The 12,264-nt window shown below is 38.3% G+C and overlaps 1 protein-coding gene across 1 annotated transcript in view; it reads left to right on the plus strand.

The window, feature by feature from the left end:
- The first annotated feature begins 566 nt into the window (after positions 1–566).
- The window catches only part of LOC137434745 (pituitary-specific positive transcription factor 1-like), a 50,371-nt gene continuing 38,673 nt past the window's right edge, over positions 567–12,264 (plus strand). Inside the window, exon 1 of the mRNA XM_078784034.1 lies at positions 567–1,316. The gene's annotated coding sequence lies outside the window, so the exon portion shown is untranslated. The remainder of the gene's footprint in view (positions 1,317–12,264) is intronic.

Here is a 12,264-nt window from a genome sequence, read left to right on the forward strand (position 1 = left end):
TTTTAAAGCGTGGGGCTGACAATAATAAGGTAGTTAGCTGGTTCAAGAGACAAACTGACACAGCTGATGATAACATCCCCCATTTTTTTAAATCGTGGGGCTAACAATAATAAGGTAGTTAGCTGGTTCAAGAGACAAACTGACACAGCTGATGATAACATCCCCCATTTTTTAAAGCGTGGGGCTGACAATAATAAGGTAGTTAGCTGGTTCAAGAGCCAAACTGACACAGCTGATGATAACATCCCCCATTTTTTAAAGCGTGGGGCTAACAATAATAAGGTAGTTAGCTGGTTCAAGAGACAAACTGACACAGCTGATGATAACATCCCCCATTTTTTTAAAGCGTGGGGCTGACAATAATAAGGTAGTTAGCTGGTTCAAGAGCCAAACTGACACAGCTGATGATAACATCCCCCATTTTTTTAAATCGTGGGGCTAACAATAATAAGGTAGTTAGCTGGTTCAAGAGACAAACTGACACAGCTGATGATAACATCCCCCATTTTTTAAAGCGTGGGGCTAACAATAATAAGGTAGTTAGCTGGTTCAAGAGCCAAACTGACACAGCTGATGATAACATCCCCCATTTTTTAAAGCGTGGGGCTAACAATAATAAGGTAGTTAGCTGGTTCAAGAGCCAAACTGACACAGCTGATGATAACATCCCCCATTTTTTAAAGCGTGGGGCTGACAATAATAAGGTAGTTAGCTGGTTCAAGAGCCAAACTGACACAGCTGATGATAACATCCCCCATTTTTTAAAGCGTGGGGCTAACAATAATAAGGTAGTTAGCTGGTTCAAGAGCCAAACTGACACAGCTGATGATAACATCCCCCATTTTTTAAAGCGTGGGGCTAACAATAATAAGGTAGTTAGCTGGTTCAAGAGACGTGCACCACAAACTTCTGAATATCTATTGCACTTGTTTTTAGGCTCAAGCAGATCATTGTTTTTCCATGTTTTCAGCAACGGCCGTTATCCCCAATCTTTAGTCATTTTTACTGCAGTTAGTGGGACATGTCGACAAGGTGAAAACATCAAGAAACGTTGAAACCAAACAAAAACCTCATCGTGGGTAAGATACACGATTGCCATTGAATATATGCTGTATGTGGAAAATGATGTACATTTTTGAACACAATTTCCTGTTGTTTTCCTCGTTTGCCATTTAATCTGCCCATACAATGTTACCCTCAAGGTGCTTCTCTCATGCTGACTTTCCCAGGGCTTTAGGTTTCACCTCCAGCTGTTCGTTCCTACTCTCTCAACCTATGCCCGAGACAGGATCCTCTTACTCGAACACCTGCAGCAGGTTTGAGCAAACCTTGTTGTTTTAATACTGATGTAAAAAAACCCCCAAAACAAGTTCCCTTTTGGCAACACTACTTCAAGAACTCCTTATTATGAAAAACAAAATCAACAACTTTCAAAAGATTACCGATGCACAGTAGCTTTGGTGCAACGGGAACATAAACAGTGACACAAGAGATATTCAAAGCTGAAGAAAACAAACTTTATAATCAGTCAATGAATCATTTAAACTAAAATTGACAAATCCCGTATAATGATAATAAACCTGATAAATCCCATGAAATTATAATAAACCTGACAAATCCCTTATAATGATAATAAACCTGACAAATCCCTTATAATTATAATAAACCTGACAAATCCCTTCAAATTATAATAAACTTGACAAATCCCTTCAAATTATAATAAACTTGACAAATTCCTTCAAATTATAATAACCTTGACAAATCCCTTATAATGATAATAAACCTGACAAATCCCTTATAATTATAATAAACCTGACAAATCCATTCAAATTATAATCAACTTGACAAATCCGTTCAAATTATAATCATCTTTACAAATCTGAAATTATAATAAACTTGACGAATCTGCAAATTATAATAAACTTGACAAATCCCTTCAAATTATAATAAACTTGACAAATCCCTTCAAATCATAATAAACTTGACGAGCAAATTATATTAAACTTGACAAATCCCTTCAAATTATAATAAACTTGAAAAATCCCTTTAAATTATAATAAACTTGAAAAATCCCTTCAAATTATAATAAACTTGAAAAATCCCTTCAAATTATAATAAACTTGACAAATCCCTTCAAATCATAATAAACTTGACGAGCAAATTATATTAAACTTGACAAATCCCTTCAAATTATAATAAACTCGAAAAATCCCTTTAAATTATAATAAACTTGACAAACTCCTTATAATTATAATAAACCTGACAAATCCCTTCAAATCATAATAAACTTGACGAGCAAATTATATTAAACTTGACAAATCCTTTCAAATTATAATAAACTTGAAAAATCCCTTTAAATTATAATAAACTTGACAAACTCCTTCAAATTATAATAAACTTGACGAATCTCTGCAAATTATAATAAACTTGACAAATCCCTTCAAATTATAATAAACTTGAAAAATCCCTTTAAATTATAATAAACTTGACAAAAAAAAAAAAAAAACACCTTTAGAGGCCATTTTTCCCCGCAAGCGGGGGTTGGCCTTTTTCGGGAACCGTGGTACTTGTTGTTTTTCGGTCCCCTTTTTGAAGCAATGTTTTACGGCCGGATGCCCTTCCTGACGCCAACCCTTTTTGCCGCCTTTAACGACAAGCAGGGAATTACCAGTGAACTGGTACTCAATTAGCCGACCTCGGAAGGATGACAGGCTGAGTCAACCCCCCTGGCGTTAATTCAGCGATCGACCGGGATTCGAACCCAGGATCCTAGGATCCTAAGCTGACACCCTAGCCACTAACCCAACACCAGCGTATAATAAACTTGACAAATCCCTTCAAATTGTAATAAACTTGACAAATCCATTCAAATTATAATCAACTTGACAAATCCGTTCAAATTATAATCATCTTTACAAATCTCCTGAAATTATAATAAACTTGACGAATCTCTGCAAATTATAATAAACTTGAAAAATCCCTTCAAATTATAATCAACTTGTCAAATCCCTTCAAATTATAATAAACTTGTCAAATCCCTTTAAATTATAATCATCTTGTCAAATCCCTTCAAATTATAATAAACTTGACAAATCCCTTCAAATTATAATCAACTTGACAAATCCCTTCAAATTATAATAAACTTGAAAAATCCCTTCAAATTATAATCAACTTGACAAATCCCTTCAAATTATAATAAACTTGACAAACCCCTTCAAATTATAATCAACTTGACAAATCCCTTCAAATTATAATAAACTTGAAAAATCCCTTCAAATTATAATCAACTTGACAAATCCCTTCAAATTATAATCAACTTGACAAATCCCTTCAAATTATAATAAACTTGAAAAATCCCTTCAAATTATAATCAACTTGTCAAATCCCTTCAAATTATAATAAACTTGACAAATCCCTTCAAATTATAATCAACTTGACAAATCCCTTCAAATTATAATAAACTTGAAAAATCCCTTCAAATTATAATCAACTTGTCAAATCCCTTCAAATTATAATAAACTTGTCAAATCCCTTTAAATTATAATCATCTTGTCAAATCCCTTCAAATTATAATGAACCTGATAAATCCCTTCAAATTATAATCAACTTGTCAAATCCCTTCAAATTATAATAAACTTCACATATCCCTTTAAATTATAATCAACTTGACAAATCCCTTAAAATTATAATAAACTTGACAAACCCCTTCAAATTTTAACAACTTGATGAATCCCTCAAAATTATAATAAACTTGATAAACCCCTTAAAATTATAATCAACTTGACAAATCCCTTAAAATTATAAGCAACTTGACAAATCCCTTAATATCATACTAAAATTGGCCATTTGGTGTCCGTCTGTCTGATGAATTTTTGACGCCAATACATTCCGTCGTTACTTATCCAATCTCAACCAAACTTGACAGGATGACGAAGGGTTACACAATGAAGGTTGTAGCACATTTATTTGCCCCCCTCCCCAAGGGGGTTTTCTCCCCTGAGCGGGTTTTCCCCGCTATTGCCGTCAATGGGTACTTTCTAAACTCCCCTCTTGCCCCTCTTGCCCCTCCCCTCCAAATCGCCCCCCTTGCACCTACACTCCTAAACTCCCACCTTGCCACTCCCCTCCAAATCCCCCCCCTTGCCCCTCCACTCCTGAACTCCCCCCTTGCCCTTCCCCTCCTAAACTCCCCCCTTGCCCCTCCCCTCCAAATCCCCCCCTTGCCCCTCCACTCCTAAACTCCCCCCTTGCCCCTCCCCTCCTAAACTCCCCCCTTACCCCTCCCCTCCTAACTCCCCCCTTGCCCCTCCCCATCTAAACTCCCCCCTCACTCCTCCCCTTCAAAACTCCCCCCCAACCCCTCCCATTCAAATCTCCCCCCCATACCATTCCTCTCCAATTCTCCCTCCTCCCCCCTCCTCCTCAAAGCTGCCTCCTCCCCACTTCGTCTCCCTTCTATCTCATACCTCCACCCCCCCCAACCTTCTACTTTCCTCTGCCCCCCCTCAAACAACCCCTCACTGTGCCTCATCCCTTCACCATCAAACCTTTCATCCTCCTCATCCTTCCCTTTCTTGGAACTCTTCTGTAATCTCTGACACACTATCAACTGCTCTCCCTACCTCCCCCTCTCATCCTTCATCTTACCCTGCTCCTCCCCTCCCCTGTCCTGTACCCGATGCTCCCCCTCTCTCTTCATTAACGGTATGGACCTCAAACATCCGGGGCCTTCGCTCAAACCTGACTGATCTCTCCATACAGGTTGCTTCTAACAATCCAGACTTGATCTGCTTAACAGAGACTTTCCTCCTTCAAGATGTCTCTGATTCCTTAATATCTCTTCCTGGTTACTCCCTCCTCCGGTATGATAGACCTGAGCCTCGTCCTGGTGGTGGGGTGGCTATCTTTATCAAAAACTCTCTTCCTCACTCTCCTTGCACTGCCCTCTCTCCTCCTCACCCCCAGGAGTACCTCTGGCTACGGCTTCCTCTCCTCTCCCACCTTTTGTTCATATGTGTTCTGTACCGTCCCCCAAACAGTGATGACTCCATTTACATTTCACTGTCTGACAACATGGACCAACTTCTATCCACTCATCCCAACTCTCTCATCCTCATATGTGGTGATTTCAACTGTCATCATGCCACCTGGTTGGGTGTGGGTTCCTCGCTCACCAGTCATGGCACCTCAGCAATAGACTTCTGTGACTCACTGGGATTGACACAATCTGTCAATTTCCCGACCCGGATCTCAGCCAATGGAGTATCTTCTCTTCTAGACTTGGTTATGACAAACTTCCCTGCTAATGTCTGCTGCTCTTCTTCTGCTCCAATCGGTTCTTCTGATCATGTGCTTGTCAAAGTGGACATCTCTCTGGCCATTCTCAGAGGGCCTCCTCAGCGTCGACGAGTCTGGCATTTCACTCAGGCCGACTGGGACGGTCTTCAAGCAGCCATAAATCGTCTGGATTGGTCTCCCATCTCCACTGCCTCTGACATCAATTCTTCCTGGGAATTCTTCCAAAGCAAACTGATCTCTCTCATGCACAGATTTATCCCATCTCGCCTTCAGTTGTCTTACCCTTCCTCCCGTCCATGGTACACTGAATCTTGTGGTGAGGCAGTTGCCCTGAAACAACTTGCCTTTGCCTCTTGGAAGGCTAATCCAACTGAAGGCAATCTCAGTTCCTTCCACCAAGCTTGGAACAAGTGTGTGTCTACCCTCCGGAGTGCCAGGAAGCACTATCTCTCCTCACTCAAGAATGAACTCTCAAACCTGTCTCCTTCCTCCAAATCCTGGTGGCATCTGGTCAAATCCGTTTCTGGTGTTTGTTCCCCCTCCATCCCCTCCCTTACCTCAAATGGCCACACAGTTGACATCGCACGTGACAAAGCCGAATGCCTCAACTCTGTGTTTGCCTCAAAATCTTTAGTCCCAAACCCATCTCTCTCTGTTCCCACCTTTCCCAGTCGAACCCAACTGCTCCTGGACTCTGTGTCCTTCTCTCCTGACAAGGTGGAGGAGTTTTTGTCAAACCTCGACTCTGATTCTGCAACTGGACCAGGCGGCATCAGCCCACATGTCCTAAAATCCTGCTCTGCTGCTCTATCTCACCCTCTCTCTGTTCTTTTCACCCTATTTCTCTCCTAATGGCAGATGACCTTGAGCCTCTTTGCTCAAGGTCATCTGCCAGCATCCTGGAAATCAGAAAACATTACCGCTTTACACAAAAAAGGTGCAAAAACAGATCCTTGCAACTACAGACCAATCAGCCTGCTCCCAATTATCAGCAAAGTCATGGAATCCATCATTGCTTCGGATATGAAATCTTTCCTCTTCTCCAATGGCTTGATCTCTGATCATCAATTTGGTTTCAGACCAGGTCACTCTACTCTGGACATGCTGCTTCTGCTGTCTCAACAATGGATGGAGGTCCTCAATGCCAAACAGGAAATCAGAGCTGTCTCCCTTGACATATCACGTGCCTTCGATACAGTCTGGCACCCAGCTCTGCTCACCAAACTCTCCTCCTATGGTATCCATGGAAATCTCCATGCATGGCTTGCGGACTTCCTCTCTGGTCGTAGTCAACGTGTGGCCCTGAATGGATTTCTCTCATCTCCCCTTCCTGTTCAGGCTGGAGTTCCCCAAGGCAGTGTGCTGGTCCCTGTGCTTTTTCTGGTCTTTATCAATGATCTCTCCGACTCTCTGGAAAATCCTCTCTATCTCTTTGCTGATGACTCCACTCTCTGCCGCTCCATTCCTCTTCCCTCAGATCGGCAGTCTGCAGCCTCCTCACTCTCTGAAGACCTGGACAAAATCACAGACTGGTCAAACAAGTGGAACATGTCTTTCAATCCTGACAAATCTCACACTCTTACGATGTCTCTCCGAAAAGATCGACTGGACAACCCTCCCATCTACTTTCTCAACAATCCTCTCCAAGAAGTTCTGTCGCTCAAGCTTTTGGGTCTCACTATCTGCCATGATCTTTCTTGGGAAAACCACATTTCCAAGCTGGCCTCCAAAGCCAGTCGCCGAATGGGCATCCTCCGTCGTGCGAAGTCCTTCCTAGGCACACCTGAGCTCCTCACCACATACAAGGCTTTCATCCGCAGCTCAATGGATTACTGTTCGCCCCTATGGGCTGGTGCTGCTGCCTCACACCTAGCTCGGCTTCACGCTATTGAAACCAAAGCTTTCAGAATCATTGGAATCTCCCGCGATGAAGCTATCTCTGAGGGCCTTTCACTCACTCACCGCAGGCAGGTAGGTGGTCTTTCTGTCTTCCACCGACTCCTCTCCGGCCTTGCTCCCCCAGCCCTCTCTGTGCTCTGTCCCCCAAATATTCCTACAGGTCGCACAACATCTGCCAGCAACCCTCTGATGGTTAAACTGCCGAAATCTCGGCTCTCTGCTCACCTTCACTCTTTCGTTCCTCTTTTTTCCCACCTCTGGTACAAACTCCCACACTCCCTTCAATCCCACTCCTCCCTCCAGGTCTTTAAAACAGCTGTTCACCACCATCTCTTATCTTCCCCCATCCAAAACGTTGATCTTTTCTACCCCCACTAATTCACCCCAGATCCACCTTGTTTGAAATTCCAACTTCTTTCCTGGAAGTCCTGGCAGTGTCCATATGTTTATACCTCTCCCACCCCCCCTTCCCATGCCTCCCCCCCCCCCAAAGCCCTCTCCCTCCCACAGATCTCTCCCTCCCACAGATCTCTCCCTCCCACAGATCTCTCCCTCCCACAGATCTCTCCCTCCCACAGATCTCTCCCTCCCACAGATCTCTCCCTCCCACAGATCTCGATGTCTCCATGTCTCTCGGTCCCTGCTCTCAAATGTTGTGTTTGTGTCCTTCCCCCTCTCTCCCCATCTTGTCTACCGCTCCCGATGTTATTTGTTTTATGTGCCGGTTTGTCTTTCTGTGTGATTAATGTTCGCTCTTTCACGAGCCTCGATCTTGTATACAAAAAAAATAAAAAAAATAAAAATAATGGGGTTGCATGTTAAGGTGTATATCTATGTTAAGTTAGCTTCATCGTGGCGTTTTTCGAAGGATGCTTCAAATAACAAAATTAAAGATAATAGCATAATATTAATGTGATTACAAAACAATATTAATACCAATAATATCCCACCTCCACAAGGTGTTTTTCCTCCTTGAACAAACGTCAAGTCAATGTTTATAAATAGCTTATAATGGTGCTTCCGTGGGAGCAACGGCTTTTTTTTGGCCTCCACCAGAAGTAAAAATATTAACCCCAAACACATATGATTAGCTTTTTTAAACAGTCGCTAATGCTGTGTAAAACACCAAATAAAGAAATTTGGAGGAATCCCGACATCCGTGAGGAAAGTTTTACTTGCAGAACTGAGCAAAGATCTACTGTACTCCATATACTCCACAAGGGTTGGTAAATATCATGACCCTTCCTGCCGCTAACATCGCGTTCTCCGAAGCGGCCTTTTGAAACTCACTCCTGCTGTTCAACACGAAACTGAAAGAGAGGAAGCCCGGGGTGTGCTATTTTACCAAGCAGCGAGCTCGCGCTTGCCAAGCCTGCTATTCCTTAACGGCTTTGAATGGAGTGCTTGCTCGAATGCTTAAACCACTTGGCGATCTCTCCACAAGAAACTTGGTTAATGAACACACCCAATGTTCTTGAGACCTGACCAGCGATCGACTGTGATCTATATACCCCAAAGAGGAATGACCCTCTTGATTCCTGCCGCTCCTATAGTGTGCGAGTGTACTATTTATAATAAACTTGACAAATTACTTTAAATTATAATCAATTTTACAAATCTCTTGAAATTATAAGCAACTTGACAAATCCCTTCAAATTATAATCAACTTGACAAATCCCTTCAAATTATAATCAACTTGACAAATCCCTTCAAATTATCATAAACTTGACAAATCCCTTTAAATTATAATCAACTTGACATTCCTTGAAATTAAAATACACCTGACAAATCCCTGCAAATTATAATAACCTTGACAAATCCCTTTAAATTATAATAAACTTGACCAATCCCTTTAAATTATAATAAACTTGACAAATCCCTTTAAATTATAATAACCTTGACAAACCCCTTTAAATTATAATAAACTTGACAAATCCCTTTAAATTATAATAACCTTGACAAATCTCTTGAAATTATAATAAACTTGACAAATCCCTTTAAATTATAAGCAACTTGACAAATCCCTTCAAATTATAATCAACTTGACAAATCCCTTCAAATTATAATCAACTTGACAAATCCCTGCAAATTATAATAACCTTGACAAATCCCTTAAAATTATAATAAACTTGACCAATCCCTTTAAATTATAATAAACTTGACAAACCCCTTTAAATTATAATAAACTTGACAAATCCCTTTAAATTATAATAACCTTGACAAATCTCTTGAAATTATAATAACCTTGGCAAATCCCTTAAATTATAATAAACATGACAAATCCCTTAAATTATAATAACCTTTTCCAATACCTTAAATTATAATAACCTTTTCCAATCCCTTAAATTATAATAACCTTGACAAATCTCTTGAAATTATAATAAACTTTTCATATCCCTTAAATTATATAACCTTGACAAATCTCTTAAAATTACAATAAACTTGACAAATCCCTTAAAATTATAATAACCTTGACAAATCCCTTAAAAATTATAATAACCTTGACAAATCTCTTGAAATTATAATAAACTTGACAAATCTCTTGAAATTATAATAACCTTGACAAATCCCTTAAAATTATAATAAACTTGACAAATCTCTTGAAATTATAATAAACTTGACAAATCTCTTGAAATTATAATAACCTTGACAAATCCCTTAAAATTATAATAAACTTGACAAACCCCTTTAAATTATAATAAACTTGAAAATTCCCTTTAAATTATAATAACCTTGACAAATCTCTTGAAATTATAATAACCTTGTCAAATCCCTTAAATTATAATAAACTTGACAAATCCCTTAAATTATAATAACCTTTTCCAATCCCTTAAATTATAATGACCTTGACAAATCTCTTGAAATTATAATAACCTTGTCAAATCCCTTAAATTATAATAACCCTGACAAATCCCTTAAATTATAATAACCTTGACAAATCTCTTGAAATTATAATAACCTTGACAAATCCTTTAAAATTATAATAACCTTGACAAATCCCTTAAAATTATAATAACCTTGACAAATCTCTTGAAATTATAATAAACTTGACAAATCTCTTGAAATTATAATAACCTTGACAAATCCCTTAAAATTATAATAAACTTGACAAATCTCTTGAAATTATAATAAACTTGACAAATCTCTTGAAATTATAATAACCTTGACAAATCCCTTAAAATTATAATAAACTTGACAAACCCCTTTAAATTATAATAAACTTGAAAATTCCCTTTAAATTATAATAACCTTGACAAATCTCTTGAAATTATAATAACCTTGTCAAATCCCTTAAATTATAATAAACTTGACAAATCCCTTAAATTATAATAACCTTTTCCAATCCCTTAAATTATAATGACCTTGACAAATCTCTTGAAATTATAATAACCTTGTCAAATCCCTTAAATTATAATAACCCTGACAAATCCCTTAAATTATAATAACCTTGACAAATCTCTTGAAATTATAATAACCTTGACAAATCCTTTAAAATTATAATAAACTTGACAAACCCCTTAACATTATAATAACCTTGTCAAATCCCTTTAAATTATAATAAACTTGACAAACCCCTTAACATTATAATAACCTTGTCAAATCCCTTTAAATTATAATAAACTTGACAAACCTCTTGAAATCATAATAAACTTGACAAATCCCTTTAAATTATAATAAACTTGATAAATCCCTTTAAATCATAATAACCTTGACAAATCTCTTGAAATTATAATAAACTTGACAAATCCCTTAAAATTACAATAAACTTGACAAAGCCCTTTAAATTATAATAACCTTGACAAATCCCTTAACATTATAATAACCTGGACAAATCCTTTAAATTATAATAAACTTGTCAAATCCCTTTAAATTATAATAAACTTGACAAATCTCTTGAAATCATAATAAACTTGACAAATCCCTTAAAATTATAATAAACTTGACAAATCCCTTAAAATTATAATAAACTTGACAAACCCCTTAAAATTATAATAACCTTTTTCAAATCCCTTAAATTATAATAACCTTTACAAATTTCTTGAAATTATAATCAACTTGACGAATCCCTTTAAATTATAATAAACTTCACAAACGGTTCCAATTAAAACTAGAACGGTACTCAGTGGAGAGCATACCTCCACCAGGTGAACAGTTACGTTTTGTATCTCAGAGTAGACCAGAAAATGACGATACAGAATCACATTAAATCAAAATCAATCACAGGAATCACCGTAAGTCCAGTCTTTCATACCCCTATCTACCTCTCGTTTATGGCCATGCCACTCAATAGTGAAGAATCACTTGAACAATTATACTAGCCGGATCCGGATCTTCACCAAAATTGAATCGATTCTTCCTTGTCAGACACCCAACTGGTCCAACACGTTTCGTCCAAATCCATCCATAACGTTTTGAGATATCCTGCTATGTATCGTTTTTGGCCCGATCTCCCAATGGTGAAGAATCACTTTAAAATTCTAGTAGCCGGATCCGAATCCGGATCTTCACCAAAATCTAATCATTTCGTCCTTGTCACATACGCTACATCTCTGTCAAATTTTGTCCGAATCCGTCCACAACCTTTTGAGATATTTTGTTCACAAACGGACACAGACGGACAGAGGTGAAAACATAATCTCCATCCACCTTTGGTGGCTGAGGTAAAGAACTTGAGTAACCCTTTAAAATAAATTCATGCATCTGAATCACATCTTTGTTATTAAATTGTAAAAACACAAAATGAATTAAATTCACAGCGTTCAAATAGTTCTGGAAGGAGATACCTCCAATCGTTGAATGTGTAATTTATTAATAATAATAAAATAATAATTATTGAGGGCCCATGTTCGTCTTCATAATGGGGAATAATCGAGGAGGTAGATTAGGAAATGCCAAATCTGTGGGATATTCGTGGCCGCTATCTATTCTCGATCGGTCCTCCATTACATGTGCAGATGTGACATTTTAACCACAACAACAACATAAAGGGGTTGCCTACCACTCCTTGCCACACACATTGCAATATATTCTCAAAAAACGAAACACCTGGACACAAAATAGATCATT

The sequence above is a fragment of the Myxine glutinosa genome, chromosome 9 (genome assembly GCF_964187855.1).
Source record: "Myxine glutinosa chromosome 9, kmMyxGlut1.1, whole genome shotgun sequence".
NCBI classification, from domain to species: Eukaryota; Metazoa; Chordata; class Myxini; order Myxiniformes; family Myxinidae; genus Myxine; species Myxine glutinosa.